This window comes from Capra hircus, chromosome 2 (assembly GCF_001704415.2).
Source record: "Capra hircus breed San Clemente chromosome 2, ASM170441v1, whole genome shotgun sequence".
Classification (NCBI taxonomy): domain Eukaryota; kingdom Metazoa; phylum Chordata; class Mammalia; order Artiodactyla; family Bovidae; genus Capra; species Capra hircus.
This window is the reverse complement of record NC_030809.1, coordinates 107622247-107642769: the sequence shown is the minus strand read 5'-3', so window position 1 is coordinate 107642769 and position 20523 is coordinate 107622247.

Here is a 20523-nt window from a genome sequence, read left to right as displayed (position 1 = left end):
GTGGCTGTGAAGTCCTCCATAAAGTGCCCATTAAAAACATGTATAATATCATATATGAAAGGAATCGCCAGTCCAGGTTTGATGCATGATACTCGATGCTTGGGGCTGCTGCACTGGGATGACCCAGAGGGATGGTACGGGGAGGGAAGAAGGAGGGGGGTTCAGGATGGGGAACACGTGTATACCTGTGGCAGATTCATGCTGATGTATGGCAAAACCAATACAATACTGTAAAGTAATTAACCTCCAATTAAAATAAATATATATTTTAAAAAAACTTATATGATCTCTCTCTAGTCCCAGAGGATGCGCTCCTTTCCTCTTTGTTTAAAGGCAACACCTCCATCAATGCCTTCTTATCTTACCTCCTACTGTCTTAAATCAGTCAATTTTTTGCTTATTTATTATACCTTTACTTTTCCTCCTTTTCTGTATCCTGACTCCTTCTCTGCTCATAAGTATTCTGGCAAGCTGTTCACCAAAACTCCTCTCTTCTTCCCTGCTAGGCTCACAAGTAGAGCACATTTTCGAGCCTTCCTTATAGTTAGGTGTGTGTTATGACTGAAGTCTGGCAAATGGGCAGGTGGACAGAAACAGATAATCCACGTGTGTGTCTAGCCTACAAACTCCCTGTACAATCTTCCATGTTCTCCACCTTTTCTTAAAGCATTAGAAGAGCTCTATACACCACGGGCAATGGTAGGGTCACTAGATCAAAGATACATGGGTTCCTGTTCAACTGTAAGGCTGAACCCCACGCCAGTCCTCACTAGACTATAAGAGAGGTGAGAGAGTTTCAGGCGGCAAGTCACTAAGATGTTGCAATTGTTTGCCACAATAGGTCACCAGGGCCCAACTTGGTAGGGTCTGGTGAGGAGTCAATAACCCCTAAATTCAAGAACATCATATCTTCTCACTCTGTGACCAAAGACATCAAGACTTCAGAATAATGAAAAATAGCTTCCATGCAATTTCTACTCTTCCACACTGATAATACATAATTGACTCAGCTTTTGGGGTTTGAAATACCATCCCAATTACTGTACAAGAACACTTGAAACTGGTTTTGTGTTCCTGGTCATACTGGCAGTGTCTACTATTAAAAGAAAAGTAAGTTTCCAGAGATATACTGCATTTCAGATCACAAAATTCAGTATGTATGCTTTGAACTCCATGACTCTTCCCTTTCCCTCAGTACTCAGACTTTCATCTAAGGATAATAAATGTAGTTAATAATTTTTTTTTCAGAAAGTGTATGCACTGCACAAAATTACTGCATTATCTGAGATTATCTTGCCTATTTCATCTGCTTTCTCCCACTTCCTCCATGGATAGTAATACAAAGATATGGGATATTTACTTTCAAGATTAGAACCATCTGCTATGATTAATTTTGAGTAGATGGTAAGATATGTAGATTCATAACAAAGAAGAAAACATTACTATAGATAATTCAAGACTAGAGTTGAAAATTGAGACTCAGAAACCCAAAACCTTAAAAACTATTGAAAACATATCCAATGGAAAGGAAGTTCTGATAGATCATTCATCAGCACAAAGATGAGGAGTACTGAAGAGTATTTTTCAGATATTTTTCCTTTGGAACCACTTCTGTTCTTAAATAGCTTAATACAAACACTACAAGCAAAAAATGAAATTATGAGCTTTAATGATAATAATATATCAGGCTATAATTAGGTAGGGAGAAGAAGCACATTTCTATAAGGCTTTCAAATCACCTAGATTCACAATCTCTGACTATATAACACAGTCACTGGCATTAATGTCTACTGTGAGTGGACCCCAGACCACTTAAGTGTGAGAATGGATGGTATCACAGGCAAGGAGAGAAGTTGGCCATCACTTTCTAGTGATAGCTTCATGCTAGGGGTGGGGAAGCATGTGTGCTGTGTTTGGCTAACTCACTCTGCCACCATCTCTAGGGATGAGGCTGAGAGTGAAACACAGTAAGGGGAGGGGATAATTATTTGCTAATATGAAGAAGTGATCACATTAGTGTTTTTAATGTTTAGATCCAGATAGTAGGGACCCCATCTGAGAATACATAAAACATTATTTGTAAATTTAAGGCAGCAGGGTGCTGTGGAAAAATCTGAGTGTCATAAATGCTGGGGTTTGCTTCTAGTTCTCATTCAGAGCATCCTAGGAAAGCTATTTGCAGATTATGAACTTCTCTGATTCTGTTTCCTTCTATGTAAAATAGGGATATTTAATAACCTGCCTCAACTTCGTGAGCAGCACGCACTTACACATACACACACATGACTGGTTTTAACTACTAGGAATAACTTACATTAATAACAAACAAGCATTACTGATTCATTTAATACAACTCTCTGAAGGGCAGGAAAGCCTGGCAAGCTGCAGTCCATGGGGTCACAAAGATTTGGACATGACTTAATGACTGAAAAATACAATGCTCCAAATATTTACTGACAGGCTTATGCCGTAGTATTGAGTTAGAAACTATAAATCACTCTAAGAAGCAGTTGGATCTTGAAATCAAGGAGATTACAACTATTGGTGGATTTATACCTTTGGGAAATAAATACTAATACAAAATCATAAATTATTCAGTATGAACATGGGTTGTAGATGATGAATAATACAAAATGAGAGGTAGGACTGAACTGGATGAAATATGTTTCTGAACAGGAGATACTAAATGTTACTTAGGAAACAAAAGACAAATATTAATGATAATAATAATAAAGCCCATTCAAGTTTTAGATCTACCTTGCTTTTAGATTTACCCTAATCCTAGAAATTTGGTTGGATAGGTTTGGCTGTGTGTAACAGAAAACCCAAATAAGAGTAAGTTAATTTCAGATTATCTCCCCTGATGGTTCAGTTGGTAAAGAATCTGCCTGCAATGCAGGAGACCCCAGTTCAATCCCTGGGTCAGGAAGATCCACTGGAGAAGGGATAGACTACCACTCCAGTATTCTTGGGCCTCCCTCATGTCTCAGCTGGTAAAGAATCCGCCTGCAATGTGGGCGACCTTGATTTCATCCCTGGATTGGGAAGATCCCATGGAGAAGGGAAAGGCTTCCACTCCAGTATTCTGGCCTGGAAGACTTCATGGACTTTCAGTCCATGGGCCGCAAAAAGTCGGATACAACTGAGTGACTTCCAAAAATTCAGTTTCAGAGTTAAGATGAAAATTTCTCTCTCTCTCTCTCTCTCACACACACACGCACACACACGCACACACACACACGCACACACACGCACACACACGCACACACACGCACACACACGCACACACACACAAGGTACGGCATCTTCTCAGTGTCAGACCCCAGCTTCTTCCTGTCTGATGCTATCTATTTCCCGTGACACTAATGGCTGTTACAGCTTCAATCAGACATCTACATTACAGGTAACAGAAAGGAGGAAAGGACCAAAAAGGGCCTGCTCCACTTAAAAAGACACTCGAATTCTATTTACTTCTCATTTTCAGAACTTAGTCATATGGTCATAGGTTTCTTAAGCATTTGTTAGAGTGAAAAAAGAAGAGTGAATATTGGGTTGCTGGTGGGCATAGGAGGGATGGGGAGTCTCTGCTAAGCTTGATTTCTGTTTTCTTTCTCCTTCTCTAGGCAGAGGATTAAAAACATGCCCCTAGAATACAGTGGGCAGAGAGAAAGGGGATCTGGGCTCTCACTCCGGCTCTCTCACTAATTAGGTACAGTTGCTGTCTCTCTCTCCACTTCCTTTCTCAGCTATAAAATGAGAGCTAGCCCTTTTAACTGATCAAAAACTATAATTCCATCACGGGTAAAAGCAGACAGGAGAGAGCCAGACCCAGTAACTTTATAAAATGGAAAGGGTTCAAGAGTTTAACACTTAGAAGATTAAATTAGATCACTGATCTAGAGAAAGGTTTACAGATCCGGAGTCATGAAGAGAGAGGTCTCCTTCCTCAGGGATTTTTGACCCTGGTGCACACAGCTGTCATTTAGAGGTTGCTGATTTGATGCTTCACGAGGCCCTGCTAGCAGGAAATTTCACCCAGCAAAGATGGCTGGCTTCAACTCTTTTTGGCAGGCAGCCTAGGGAAAGCTGGCAGGGATGGCAGAGTACTTTGACTCCTCTTCTGGTATGGCCACTCACCACCTCCGGGGCTTTCACCCAATCGCTTAATTCTTTGGGTCTCAGTTTTACTAAATGCAAATTTTTGTTTGTTTGTTTGTAGGAATCATAAGAAAATAATGTAGAGAACCACAGATCTATCTTCTTCCTACTCAGGGATTTGACAAAGATTTTAATGTGTCGATGGACCAGACAGGACAGTTATGTGGCAAACAAAATGACCACTGAATAATCTGGTAAGACATCTGGCAGCTCCCCAGGTGGAGGTTTTTGTAATAGCAAGAAAAGAGCATCAACAGCAGGATGGCATCTGAGGCAGAGCAACGCTGTTTGGCACTGACGAGAGCCAACACAGCTATAGCCCGGCTGTCTGGGTTAGTAAGAGATCACTTCCAGCAGCCTGTGTGCTCAGCTCACGGAGTCTTAGTCCCAGAGTCCAGGACTAATGCTGAATGCTGGGGCATGGCCAGATGAATGAGGATTCATCTTCACCTTTAGCAGGCATGGCCCAGTGCAGAAATGCTCTAGTGGAATGACCATTGTTTTCTGGTGCTAAGAATGCTTTACACTCCTTTAGGCTGGTGGTGTTGAAGATGCTTGATTGCACCACAGGGGAAGATGCGAGTGGTAGAAAAAGTTCAAGGTCAAAAAAAAAAATTATAGCAGTGTCATGGAAAGGGCTGTTCTAAATTAAGCAGGAATCTAACTCTATAAATTGGTGAACTATCTGAATGCCAGAATTATATATGAGAGCTGCGTCAGACCTTCATTTCAATCCCCTCTGTGTAGTGAAGGATTTGGCTTCCCTGGTGGCTCAGCAGTAAAGAACCTGCCTGCCAATGCAGGAGACATGGGTTCGATCCCTGGGTCAGGAAGAGCCCCCTGGAGATGGAAATGACCACCCACTCCAGTATTCTTGCCTGAGAAATCCCATGTACAGAGAAGCCTAGTGGGCTACAGTCCATGAAGTGGCAAAAGAGTCAGACATGACTTAGTGATGACAACAATAGTGAAGGGTTAACTTTAACCCAAGAGTGGTCCTTCCCTCACCCTTTGCTACTGGGAAGCTATCTCTGCCCGCTAGGAGCATCTGTTTGCCTAGGGGCCTTTGGTCACCAGATAGTCTAACAATATGATACACTGGGCTTAGGAATCACAATCTCTCCCCCTGGAGGAATTAGAAACTAAAAGTACTATCCATAATCTCCAGGAGGGATTAGGGACTAAAAGTTACCATGTGTGGCAGTATAAGACTGAACCTCAACAAAAACTCCAGGTACCAAGTCCGAAGTAAGCTTTGCTGATTGGCAGTACTGTGAGTTGTTGAGTTATGAAGTCTCACAGGGTAAGCAGGAGAAGGAAAGAGCTTCCAATACTCCAGCGGGGAAGATGAGTGGAATCCTGGGTTTGGACCCCTCCCCAACTTTGCCTTCTGTTTCTTCCTTTGACTGGTTTTAGTTCATATCCTTTTACTGTAATAAAATAGCAATTTTATCTATAGCACTTATTTGAATTCTAAGTTATTGTAGTGAATTTCTGAACCCACGGGAATCTGTGGGGACTCTGAATTTGTAGCCAGCTGGTCTGAAATGAGATGGTCCTAGAGACCTCTAAACTTGTGTCCAGTTTTGAAATGAGAGCAGTCTTGTGAGGCAATGTTCCCTTTGATGTGCTGTTTGGCCCCCTCATTTCACTTGGTATCAGATGCCTATAGACTGGGAGGCCTGTGCCCTTAACTTTGAGTGTGGATAACACTGGCTGGGTATCTCTCATTTACAATCCCCAGGTCAGGGTCTACTAGATCCTTGTGGTTGACAATGTTAACTGGCCATTTAAAAGCCACTCTTCTTTTCTTGGCATGTGTAAGGGCAGACAATGTACCCATCCGGCCAGGCATTAGATCAAATATGGTGAAAGTTAAGCACAATTCTGTTTTCTGCTGGTGTACTAAGACACTTTTGAGTCACTGCATTAGCTTTGAGATATTTGAGGATGTTCTTTCTAGGTAAGAAAAATAAACTTGCATTTGCTTATTTGCTTATAGCCAGTGTGTATCTGATTGCTTGTATCCAAATACACTTATAATAGGTAGAGTCCCTACAGAAAGAAGAAAGTGGTGAAGCACCTTGTTCAAAGTCACAGGTTGTACTGAGACTGTATGCTATTTTCCTGATTCCCAGTCAGCAACTTTTCCAGTACTCCTTTTTTCCCTAATCTGTCTCTTATCCTATGAATGATGATGAGTTAAATGGTCAGCATCCCATTTTGTACAGAAAATGAAACAATCTTTCAGGTACAGGAACCCTCAAAAAAACTTAAATGATCAATTTTCTTTTTTCATAATTTTTATTTTATTTTTTAAATATACATTTTTATTTTTTCTCTTTCTGTTGTTGCTATTCAGTTGCCAAGTTGTGTCTGACTCTTCCAGACCCCCATGGACTGCATCATGCCAGGCTTCTCTTCACTATTTCCCTGAGTTTGCTCAAATTCACGTGTATTGAGTCAGTGATGCCATCCAACCATCTCATCCTCTGTCACCTCCTCCTTCTTTTGCCCTCAATCTTTCCCAGCATCAGGCTCTTTTCTAATGAGTCAGCTGTTTGCATTAGGTGGCCAAATCATTGGTGCTTCAGCTTTAGCATCAGTCCTTCCAATGAATATTCAGAATTGATTTCCTTTAAGATTGACTGGTTTGATCTCCTTGTTGTCCAAGGACTCTCAAGAGTCTTCTCCAGCACCACAGCTTGAAAGCATCAATTCTTTAACAAGGCAACGGCACCCCACTCCAGTACTCTTGCCTGGAAAATCCCATGAACAGAGGAGCCTGGCAGGCTGCAATCCACGGGGTTGCAAAGAGTCAGACATGACTGAGTGACTTCCCTTTCACTTCTCACTTTCATGCATTGGAAAAGGAAATGGCAGCCCACTCCAGCGTTCTTGCCTGGAGAATCCCAGGGACGGGGGAGCCTGTTGGGCTGCCGTCTATGGGGTCACACAGAGTCGGACACGACTGAAATGACTTAGCAGCAGCATGCCTTCTTTATGGACCTACACTCACATCCGTACATGACTACTGGAAAGACATAGCCTGGACTATGTGAACCTTTATCACCAAAGTGATGTCTTTGCTTATTAACACACTGTCTAGCTTTCCTGCCAAGAAGTCTTCTAATTTCATGGCTGCAGTCACTATCTGCAGTAATTTTAGAGCCCAAGAAGAGAAAATCTGTCACTACTTCCACCTTTTCTCCTTCTATTTGCCATAAAATATTGGGGCTGGATGCCATGATCTCAGTTTTTTGAATACTGAGTTTTAAGGTAGCTTTTTCACTCTCTTCCTTCACCCTCATCAAGAGGCTCTTTAGTTCCTTTTTCTAAAAGAGTCTTTTTAGTTTCTTTTTCCTCTTCACTTTTCCCAATGTCCATCTCATCACAATCACATATGTATTCATATGTGGTTCCTAAACATGGCAATACCATTCATACTGAAATCACTTTATCTCACCCACCAAAACATTAACACTTTTAAACAACTTCAAAAGTTTGTTAATCTGATCATATAGCTTTTGCTCAAAATGAATCTATGTAGGCCTTGATACAAACATGTCCATGTAGCCCTTGCTCAAAATTAATTTGTCTTATTTGATTTAAATAGTAAATTTACTGCCTTTCTAAATAATTGTTACACAAATTTCTTGACCATGATCTCAGTTCAGTTCAGTTCAGTTGCTCAGTTGTGTCCGACTCTTTGTGACCCCATGAATCACAACACGCCAGGCCTCCCTGTCCATCACCAACTCCCGGAGCTCACTCAAACTCATGTCCATCGAGTCGGTGATGCCATCCAGCCATCTCATCCTCTGTCGTCCCCTTCTCCTCCTGCCCCCAATCCCTCCGAACATCAGAGTCTTTTCCAATGAGTCAACTCTTCACATGAGGTGGCCAAAGTACTGGAGTTTCACCCTCAGCATCAGTCCTTCTAATGAACACCCAGGACTGATCTCTTATAGGATGGACTGGTTGGATATCCTTGCAGTCCATGGGACTCTCAAGAGTCTTCTCCAACACCACAGTTCAAAAGAATCAATTCTTTGGCACTCAGTTTTCTTCACAGTCCAACTCTCACATTCATACATGATGACCACTGGAAAAACCATAGCCTTGACTAGATGGCCCTTTGTTGGCAAATTAATGTCTCTGCTTTTGAATATGCTATCTAGGTTGGTCATAACTTTCCTTCCAAGGAGTAAGCATCTTCTCATTTCATGGCTGCAATCACCATCTGCAGTGATTTTGAAGCCCCCCCAAAATAAAGTCTGGCACTGTTTCTACTGTTTCCCCATCTATTTCCCATAAAGTGATGGGACCAGATGCCATGATCTATTTATTGACAAAAACAGACACACCTATTCTAGAGGATAAATCCCCTAAATTAAAACATCTTTTACTGACCTTGCTGAGAGCATAATTAGTATATAGTTTTCTTCCAAAATGTCTGAATTAAATAACAACTAATAAATCAATTACTTTTTAGTCTAATTTTTTAATAGCAAAAGTTTAATTTAAAAATCTCCTATGAGATCTTTTATAGCTCTATTTCTACACCAAGAGCTTTAAACTCACACGTAAAATGTTCTGTTCTGCTGTATTTTTTAAATGTTGAGTGTAACATTTACAGACAGTATGCATGTAAAACTTGTCAACGTCAGTATTAGAATCTACCTGACTTTCTCTTGTTTCATTTTAAAAACAGAAAAATCCTAAAGACCAACTTATACACAGATCTCTAGAACATTACAGTACTGAAAAGATTCCACCTACCCTATGTAAGCCATGCCTTTCAAAAACAAGATAGAAGAAGCAGAATTCTACGTTGTGGTTTTGATTTTCCATCAACATCCTGGTGACATCTTTGAGAATAAACTGCATTTATATAAGCAGACCAGTGATTACTAAAGTCATTCCAAATACTCCTCTTTTATAAAAGCATTCTGCTGAATTTACAACTCATTTTACTGGCATAAAAATAAGTAAAGCTTCTAAGTCACTATATATAGTTTTTTCCATAACAAGAAACTGTGCCAGTGCTTTTTCCTTCTTCCAAATACAGATATTTTCAGGTGGAAAAGACAGACTGACTTGCCCATATTTTAATAGAACAAGCATACAGCCAAACCACCATGTGGGTTCCCCATCGGAGAGAGCTGTGTACGTTCCATAGGGCAACACATAGCAGAATTGTGTCTTAAACCTTGTTTTAAATCTTGAAACTTGTTGTTAGTAAAGGAAACAATACCATTGAAACTGTTGAAAATACCAATAGAATACAGATAAATTATGAAAGGGCAGATCTTTCCTTCCTCTTTTATCACAACACTTACACAAGACAGCAAGTGAAACATGTTTGTCTCACATTTCAAAAGGGTACAAAGGAAAATGGGAAGCAATAAAAGCAGCAAAAACCATTAATAGTCTGGATTAATTAAAACATTGATTCAGAAGAACTTATAAAAAAACATTTAATGTCTTTTCAAAATATCCCTCTAAGTTTATTGTCAGTGTTAACATGGCCATAAAAATAATGGAGCTCGAGTGGTTCCTTCCAGGACATCAGTCACTGAATTGCAGATTTAGGACCAAAAGCCTTGTGTTATGACCTCTGAACCCAATTCCATTTCCACAAGATCACGTGTATTTTAAGGGAATGAGTCACATTAAAGAGATTCACTACTATGGAAATTCATGCATAGGTTAATTAGAAATAATGAGTTAAATAACTACAGTCTTATTGTAGCCACAATAAGAATTTGGTGAACTGGGAAATATTCATGGAGGGTGATACAGTCATTACATGGAAAAGTCTAAGAGGCCTTTCATAAATGTTCTGCAGGTCTATTGCAGGTATTATAGAAGAATCTGTCAGTAAGGATAAAAAGGGAGCCGGGAATTTGAGGTGATTTCTAAATATTTCAAGCTTTTCCAGATGTCAAACTGAAATACTCATATTACTCTAGAAAAATCTAAATTACTTCAAATCTTCATCAATTTCAATGTGTGCAGATAGTTTAAATCTTGTGTGAGACATATTCAAATACCTACAAAAAAGAGGTGGGACAGGGAAAAAGCCAACACACAACTTTTGCAACTTTAAGTTACCCAGAAAAAATTTAAAAATTTCATCTGATATTGTTTATATATAAGTTGGTTGCTATAAAATAAACTAATACTTGGGGATGAGAAGGAGAAAGCAAAGGAGAGAAGCATGGCTTGGACAGGCCGTAGTATCTTCCATCAGAATGGGTCAGAAAGGCTAACACTGACAGTGCATCCTTCTGATCATAAAATCAGAGCAAAATCAGAAAGCGGAGTATGAATTTTTTTACCTTAAAGGAGGGATGCAGGTTAAGAAAGCAAAATAAGTAGCATATTTGAAAACTGAGGCCTCAGAACACAATCTTCAGTTTTAAAAAGAAAAAGCACATATCTGAAGACACTATTAAAAAAAAAGAACTAAAAAATGTCAGTGCTTGGCAAAAATGAATAATCAATCCTGTTTTAAAGTAAGTTCAGAATTTCACGCAAACAGAACATGACTAATGCTTTTATTTGGGGTTGTTTTAATAATTGATTTATAAGTGCCAAGACTGAAGACTGATCATTTCAATGATTTAATATTAACATCCATTGCTACCATTTGGTTGGTAGCCTTATTTGAATGAAGACACTTCCTATGGCCAGTATACTTGCTTCCTAAATTAATTATTCAGAATTAGATTTAATGGGAAATGATAAAAAGTAAAACTAGATTTAAGCATTTTAGAAATAAAAGACACATGTGAGGTAAAACACACTTGTCCACTGAATAGAGCCAATGACATAAAAACAAGGAAAAAACCACAAAAACCAGATAGTGATGCCAACTGGTATTAATTTAACCCAAGACATGACAAGAATACAAAGAACTATACAAAAAGATCTTCATGATCCGGAAAACCGCAATGATGTTGTCACTCACCTAGAGCAAGACATCCCGAAATGCGAAGTCAAGTGGGCCTTAGGAAGCATCACTATGAACAAAGCTAGTGGAGGTGATGGAATTCCTGTTGAGCTATTTCAAATCCTGAATGATGCTGTTAAAGTGCTACACTCAGTATGCCAGCAAATTTGGAAGACTCAGCAGTGGCCACAGGACTGGAAAAGGTCAGTTTTCATTCCAATCCCAAAGAAAGGCAATGACAAAGAATGTTCAAACTACCACACAACTGCACTCATCTCACACGCTAGCAAAGTAATGCTCAAAATTCTTCAAGTCAAGGTTCAACAGTACATGAACTGTGAACTTCCAGATGTTCAAGCTGGATTTAGAAAAGGCAGAGGAACCAGAGATCAAATTGCCAACATTCATTAGATCATAAAAAAGCAAGAGAATTACAGAAAAACATCTACTTCTGCTTTATTGATTACTCCAAAGACTTTGACTGTGTGCATCACATCAAACTGTGGTAAATTCTGAAAGAGATGGGAAAACCAGACCACCTGACCTGCCTCCTGAGAAAACTGTATGCAGGTCATGAAGCAACAGTTAGAAACAGACATGGAACAACCGACTGGTTCCAAATTAGGAAAGGAGTACGTCAAGGCTATGTATTGTCACCATGCTTATTTAACTTCTATGAAGAGTACATCATGCGAAATGCTGTGATGGATGAAGCCCAAACTATAATCAAGATTGATGCAAGAAATATCAATAACCTCAGATATGCAGATGACACCACCCTCATGGCAGAAAGTGAAGAAGAACTAAAGAGCCTCTTGATGAAAGTGAAAGAGTAAACTGAAAAAGTTGGCTTAAAACTCAACACTCAAAAAACTAAGATCATGGCATATGGACCCATCACTTCATGGCAAATAGATGGGGGAAACAATGGAAATAGTGACAGACTTTATTTCGGGGGGCTCCAAAATCACTGCAGATGGTGCCTGCAGCCATGAAATAAAAGATGCTTGCTCCTTGGAAGAAAAGCTATGACCAACCTAGACAGCATACTAGAAAGCAGAGACATTACTTTATAACAAATGTCTGTCTAGTCAAAGATATGGTTTTTCCAGTAGTCTTGTATGGATGTGAGTTGGTCTATAAAGAAAGCTTAGTGCTGAAAAAAAATTGATGCTTTTGAATTGTGGTGTTGGAGAAGACTCTTAAGAGTCTCTTGGATTACAAGGAGATGAAACCAGTCAATCCTAAAGAAAATCAGTCCCGAATATTCATTGGAAGGACTGATGCTAAAGCTGAAACTCCAATACTCTGGCCACCTGATGCGAAGAACTGACTCATTGGTAAAGTCCCTGATGCTGGGAAAGACTGAAGGTAGGAGAAGAAGGGGACGGCAGAGAATGAGATGGTTGGATGGCATCACCTACCTGATGGACATGAGTATGGGCAAGCTCTGGGAGCTGGTGATGGACAGGGAAGCCTGGCGTGCCACATCCATGAGGTCGCAAAGAGTCGGACACAACTGAGCAACTGAACTGAAGCCATAACAGAGAGTGAGGATGTGGGTTTGGCATAATTGAGATTAGAAGAGCATGCTCCATAGCTTTAATACTTAAAGCTAATAACCATGAGGGTTATTACAGGAAGAGTGCTAAGGCACTACATAAATAGCCTTGAGCATGCCCATGCATGCTAAGTTGCTTCAGCCATGTCTGACTCTTTGCTAACTGAGAGGAGCCACTAGGTTCCTCTATCCATGGGATTCTCCAGGAAAGAACACTGGAGTGGGCTGGCTACTCCAGGGGATCTTCCCAGCCCAGGGATTGAACCTGTGTCTCCTACACTGGCAGGCAGATTCTTTACCACTAGCACGAAATAGCTTCCAGCAGCACCTCTCAAACATTAACGTACACATGAATCAGTTTGGGATTTTTTTGAAAACGTAGATTCACCTTCCATAGGTCTGGAGTGGGGTCTGAGATTTCTATGTCTCCATCAAGCTTCCTCCAGGACAGAAGTCTGCTGCTAGGCTGGCATTCACTTTCAGTGACAGGTCACTCTTACACGGAGAGTGCACAGGTGGTAGCTTTTTCTGGTCCGTGCGTTCAGTGAGCTAACTCAGGATTGAGATAACCTCAGCAATTTCTGTTCTAAATGGTTCTCTTTTTTTACTGATTTCACCCTAGGGTGCTGGTGCCACCAGGAAAGAGAGTAACGGGACTTTTTGGACATAGGAAAGCTGAGTAGGGTTCTACAAACACCAGGCCGGAGAAATGACTGTTTTGTGACCTTTTTGATGTGTTCTAATAGATTCTACTTGTTTCTAATAAATGAAATCTGAATCATATTCAATATATCCTTTCTCCTTTAAGAGATATAGTTGAGTTCTAACAGTTGGAGAAAGAGGAATTCCTTATTGATTTGATTATTAGACAAGATTCAGAAAACAGAAAATAATGACTTTCCCCAAAGCTATTTGACTTAAATTTAATTTGAAATTATATCAGATTACTTACCATTTTCATTTATATTTTATGTAAACCAAATGATGTTATCTGTGCTTCAACTCACCTTCTGATCATCTCAAAAATGTAAAAATAGAATGAAGGGTATTTTTTGCTTAACTACAAACAGCTATGCAAGAGGAGCATGGATATGGCTCTGCAAATCATTCAATTTCTACATATTTAAATGATCTACAGTTTATGCTATAATGTCAGGGAATAACCAGCACTATTCTGTCCTCTCACAGAGTATATTAGTACCATAAATCATATCAGGTTGAGGTTCAAAATACATCATTTTTTAAAAAGAGGGCAATCTGTTTATGAAAAGTAATGCATTGTTCTGGTTTACTTGAGATAATGAATAATTTTTGTTTAACCTTTACTTGAAGTGTATACCTGTACCACTCTGGGAAATTACACATATTTGCATATTTGGATTCTTTTTTTTTTGTCCTTGGAGGTCTCATTTGGCTGCTCTGAATTGAATTATATAAAGTTTTTTTCCACTGATGAAGCTAACTCTGATCTAGTCCAGATCTTTTTTAAACAGAAAAAGAAATGACTATATTCTACTTAAGCTCTTTTTGTGAATTCTAACCATGTTTATAGTATCGGGAAAAGACTAGAGACTGATTAATTCATTTGAGCTTCAGGAGATTACCCTACGTTTGTTACTCTTCTTGGACAGCTTTCATTTGTCATTGATTCTTAGCATGGTATCTTTTATGCCACTTTTATATTAACTATTATTTTTTACTTTATTTATTTATTTTTGGCTGAGCTGTCTTTGTTGCTGGGCAGGCTTTCCTCTAGCTGTGGTGAGCCGGGGCTATTCTTCGCCGTGGTGCACAGGCTTCTCATTGCTCTGGCTTGTCTTGCTGCAGAGCACAAACTCTAGGGAGTGTGGGCTTCAGCAGCTGTGGCATGTGGGCTCAGTATTTGTGGCTCCACGGCATGCAGAATCTTCTTGGACCAGGGATTGAACCTGTGTCCCCTGCATTGGCAGGCAGATTCTTTACCACTGAACCACCAGGAAAGCCCAATATATTAACATAGAATATTTCTATACAGAAAGTATGATCAATGTTGCCTGTGATTCCTTTCTTCCCAGTAATGATAGTTTGGGATACAAGAAATATTTGTCACATAGATTTTGAGGTACTGTTAGACCTGATGAATAAAGTACACTTACTTTCTTTCATCTAGCATCAACCGTATTACCTATCAGTGCTCTAAAAGCAGGGTGTAGAATTTTTGTGAAAGCTGAAAAGCCTCAGTTAAGTATTTTAAGAAGTTTCTGCTAAAAATCTCTTCAGTTTCATATTTAATTCAGCAGTTTCTATGATTAACATAATGTTCTAAAATACTATTTGAATTATACAAGGATGAACTGGAGTTATTTTCTTTCTAAACTTTTCATACTGGTGACCAAAGCAAACCCAGCCTGGAGAATAACCAAAGCTGGCTTCTGCAAACAATGTGATAAAATCAGGGCTCCACCTGGCGGGGGCGGCAGGGGGGGTGGCCGTGGAACTCAGGGGATGTGCTCACTAATGAGTTAAAGTCTTAAGTAGTCAACTCGGTAAAAGAACAAAGAGTGAAAGAGCATTGAGAAAGCCTACAATGACACTCTTCATGTATTCTCACTAGTACTACAGGTTTTATATACTCAAAAAAGCTACAATTTGCAATACTTTATATATATGTGTACATATATATATGAGGAATACATATATATGGATGCACACTTTAAAAACATATATGGACAGATACATGTGCTGTGCACTCAGTCACTCAGTCATGTCCGACTCTTTGTGAAGCCATGGATTGCAGCCTGCCAGACTCCTCCAGGATTCTCCAGGCAAGAATACTGGAGTGGGTTGCCATGCCCTTCTCCAGGATTCTTCCCAACCCAGGAATCAAGCCCAGGCCTCCTGCATTGCAGGCAGATTCTTTACCATCTGAGCCCCCAGGGAAGCCCACAAATACTGGAGTGGGTAGCCTATCCCTTCTCCAGGGAATCTTCCCTGACCCAAGAATTGAACCAGGATCTCCCACATTACAGGCAGATGCTTTATCAGCTAAGCTACCAGGGAAGCTCTAGCACAGATACATACATATGTATATATATGCACACGTATGTAGTTTCCTCAGTTGTGTGGTTTTTTTAAATTTAGTTTTAAAAATCTTCTCTTACTTCTCCAGTAGTCAGACACAGCATTAAGTCTTGACATATCGGCATTAATATGCTGTAGATAAGAGAAGCAAGAAGCTGGACACACAGGTAACTTTAGAATAGGTATCCAGGAATTTAAAGAAAAGTTTGGAAAGGGTTTCTGATTCCTAGATATCACAGATTTTTGGATTGCTTTGGACCATCAATAGGAGTAGAAGCAGGGAAACAATTTATACAGGTGACAAGTAAAGGTCGTAAGGTTTTGAGGTAGAGTGGAAAGAATCTGTTGATGTTTGGTAATGGGGTAGGGGAGGGGCCTGGAGACAGGGAAGGAGAGGAATTAGAATGGCTCCTATGTTTTGGCTTGAGCCACTGGGTGGGTCATTGTTCCATTTACAGAAATAAGGGGAGAGAGAATTGATGGGAAAACATGTATAGATAATTAGCCACTGTCTCATCTGATCCTGAAGCTGAAGCTCCAATACTTTGGCCACTTGATGCAAAGAACCGACTCATTGGAAAAGACCCTGATGCTGGGAAAGATTGAAGGCAGGAGAAGAGAACAGAGGATGAGATGGCTGGATGGCATCACCAATTCGATGGACATGAGTTTGAGCAAGCCCCGGGAGTTGGCGATGGATAGGGAGGCCTGGTGTACTGCAGGCCATTGGGTCGCAGAGTCAGACACAACTGAGTGACTGAACTGAAGATTTGATTTTAAGTTCTTTTCTTGATTATCTCTTCCTGCTAACACTTCATTTGGTTCTCTCAGAGACACACTGTATAGATAGATACTGTAATTTTTTTTTTCTGTCTTCTGGTTGACCATATCAGCCTTCAATTACTTCCATTAGTGATCTGAGATTTTCCATAGGCTTTTAGAAACTCAGTTTCATCCAGAGGTAAATAAATCAAGACTACCTTTCAAAATAGGGTATTCACAGTGCTGAAGGAGAAGGGCAGCTAAAAAAAAATTTTTTTTTTTCCTGCATCTTTGCTAGGTGGACTCCCAACTCTTTAGTCCCTGCAGTCAGGGCAGTAGAGAGCAAGAGCCTGGGTGTGGTTGGTCTCACAGGATTCTTAACACTCCTGGAATCCTCCTCATGCAAAAGGGACCAGAAATGTTTTATTTTTCTTTCCTTTCACTTCCCCTTATTTTCAACACAGAAACAAATCCTTTTCTTTTAATACTAGAGCTGTTTTCCTTAAGGGCTGCAGGAAGGCAGGAAAGGAAGGGAAATGAGTGACCCTGAAGGATGATTCAAATACAGTTCAGGAGATTTTATGGAGCAAAATTAATGATGATGAGACTACCTATCTTTCTTTTTGCACACTTACCACTTCAGGACAAATATACTCTTTTGCAGTCTACTTTACAAAAAATAAATTATGTCCTTTTTAATAGCAAACATCTCAGTTGACTTGATACCATTTAAAAATTCTTTGATTATTATCATGCTACTCATCCTTTTTCTTTTATCCTCTTTCCCTCCCTAATTTCCTCCTTTCTTGTTCTCATTCTCCTTCCTTTTATCTTCTCTCTCCCCTCCTTCCTTCCTCTTTCTTTCTCCTTTTCTCTCTTCCCAGCACTTTAGAAACTGTGTATATGGCATGAATTGCAGTATCTAACTGTACTGTTTCTACAATGAACAAATTTTGTTGGGCAAGACATTTTCAAAATTGGACTTTTTGACCTTGCATCATACTTAAATGCAAAATACACTTTGACCCTTGCCCCTATTATTGTATTCTATAATAACAAGTATTATCTAACAGAAATGATGTAGACATTATCCTTTCTTAAAATACAGACAAGAAATTCCCTAATCGAATTGTTTTGAAAACACACAGTGCTGGCTAAATTTGGGGGGATGGAAAGGTATGCCTCTCCTTCATATCTCTGTGCTTTTGTGTTTTTTGTTTTCTTCCCAGACTGAACAATTTCAAAGGACTAAGCTGCTTCTATGACAAGAGCTGGCCAGTACAATGATGAAGCACCAAATTAACTTTGTCAGCTGACCAAACTTGATTTTCCCTGAGATTCAGTCTCCCAGCTCTAATGCATTTCTGAAATTACATTGCAGGTTGCACCTCAGAGCCAGGAAGACCAGATGGCCATGGTTCATCCATAATGGGATGCTGCACTGTTTAAGTTATAGACTGGAGAACTCAAGGGACCACCAATTATATCACACCCCTAAGGATGTACAAAGTTCACCCTTTGCTCCATGGCCTTGCTGCCAATTTATCCCTCTCCTAAGTGAAGTCTCCTCTCATACAAAAACAAAACAAAACAAAACATAACCTGTAATTCTATGATTTACTGTTTTGATTCTTTATACTCTTCAGCTGCTTACTTTAGGATAATAGGATAATCTCTTTTTTTTCTTTCCTTTTTCCTCTGTTTCCTTGATGACTTGTATGATAGAATATGACTTATGATAAAAACACCTTAGGTTTGTTAAAGACCACGATCCTTGGGGTCAGACCTGCGTTTGAATCTGGATCCACTCATTGGTAGATCTGTAATCCTCTGTAAGGGGTCAAGTATTTGCAGTCCTTAATTGAGAACATCATAACTGATTCATAAAATTGATATCCTTCTTTCTTTATTTGCCAGTCTAGATTTGATTACTAAATCTGTAGGAAAGGAAATGCTAATGCAAATATAAGATATAAATTTCTTCACACACATGTATTTTCTTTTTGCATTTGTGTTCACAGTCGACAGAGAAACTGGGGGTCCCACAGGTAGGTCATGAGTTGCTCAGTTATTCTCTAGGGGTTTCTCTTGATAATTCTCTATGGTACTCATTGTATCTGTATCTTCCTAATTTAGAACAAGATTTTTAATTTTACTGTAGCTCAAAGAGGATTTTCTATTCAAAATGCTTAGTCACAGAAATATTTGCATTTTATATATTTAACATATAGTAACAAGACAAAAACTCTCTAGTCTCTAATTCTCCAAAATTTCAACATTCTCACCTTTATTCACTCTCTCCTTTCAAAATATCACATCCCTTCATTTAAAAGAGAGAATTAAACACATATATTTTATATTAAACATAACATTTATATAAGTATGACTATTATTTTAACTTTTATCCTTTTCCAAAAAGATAAGTAAATAAATGGGAAATTTGTGTGTATGTGTGTGTGACCAAGGTGTGAATTAAGAAAATATATAAAGTATGAACTGAGAACCATGTTTTACTTGATTTCAAACAAATACAAAAGTTTATCTTATAAAATAAATCTAGGTTATAAAGAATCGCCTATAAAAAGATTCTTAGTATTTTATAGAAAATGTTTGAATAGGCCTTAAAAAAAGAATATTTTAAAACCATTGTATGCTACATGGACTTGACCATTTGTTTACCATTCTGTAGTACTGAGTTAAACTGACAAACAAGAAAATTAAATGGATGGTGAACCAGACAGTCTTATCTTGACTGGATAAACTATTTATGGAGGAATATAAATACTAAAAGCCAAATAAACTGACATATTATATGAAAATGTCTCCAAAGAAGTAACACAAATGCTAGTAAACACAAGAAAATGTTCAACACTGGTAGTAAGCACAGGTAAACGAATCACAAAAATAATAAGAGTCAAATAGCAATTTATATATTCAGATTGGCAATCTAAAATAAAATTACAAACACTGCACGAGACCAAAATATTCACTACTCGTAAGAAGACAGGTTTTCAGAACATTTGCCTTACATTCTTCCTTTTAAAAAGAAACTTCTCCTCCCAAATAATTTAAAGGTTTTGTGCAAAAAAGTTTAACACTGAATGTTAAAAGTAACCCAAATTATCACAATAAGTAAATGACTAGGCAAATTAATAAACCTTGATAAATTATAAGATATTATGTGATTATTAAAATTAGGTATTTTTAAGGACTGAGTGCATATAGTAATAGTAATCAAAAGTCATGATCCATAATTACATAGAGGATACTACTACTCTCATTATTATGTTAAAATATGCATAGAAGAAAAACGGGAAGGAAGTACAAAGACAGCAACAATTCTATCTAGATGGTGGCATCATGGTGTTTCAGTTTCGTTTCTACAAAACCCACATTTTTACTGTTTTACAACATGTATTATTTTTATTTTAGTGTATTTATTACTTATCAAAAGCCACACACCATTCAAAGAAAAATACTGGATTAGACTTTCCTATCCTGGAAGTAGGCCTCTGTGACTGGCTTTAGCAATGCAATCCCCACATGGTAGCCCTACTCTCACCATTATGGCTGATCATTTATTTGGGTTTATCTTAACACATTATAAAAAAATGAGTTATAAAGAGGTACCATCCTCCTCTTAATCTTTTCCAAGGTGACAAACATACGTAGAAAGTGACCATCAATTTCCAGACCTGATTTTTCTCCTGTGTTCCTCTTCCATCTCCCCTGTCATCTTCATTCTAACCCGTCCTCAAATAGACTTATGCTGAGGGTCTCCAGAGCCAACCAGAAAAGCTATTATCTAAAACTATAACATGACACTGAGAAGATCTGTTCCTTTGACATGCAAAACTTTGGATTATTTAAGTTAGCATTCATTTTCTATGTGAACATTTGATGTCTGTGTTTGGTAGGAAAAAGAGCATGTAAAGCAAAAATAATTAAATGAACAGAAAGAAATGATAAAAACATGATAAAAAAGTCTAAAATACATGAAATGGTTAAAAAATTCTTTCTTGTT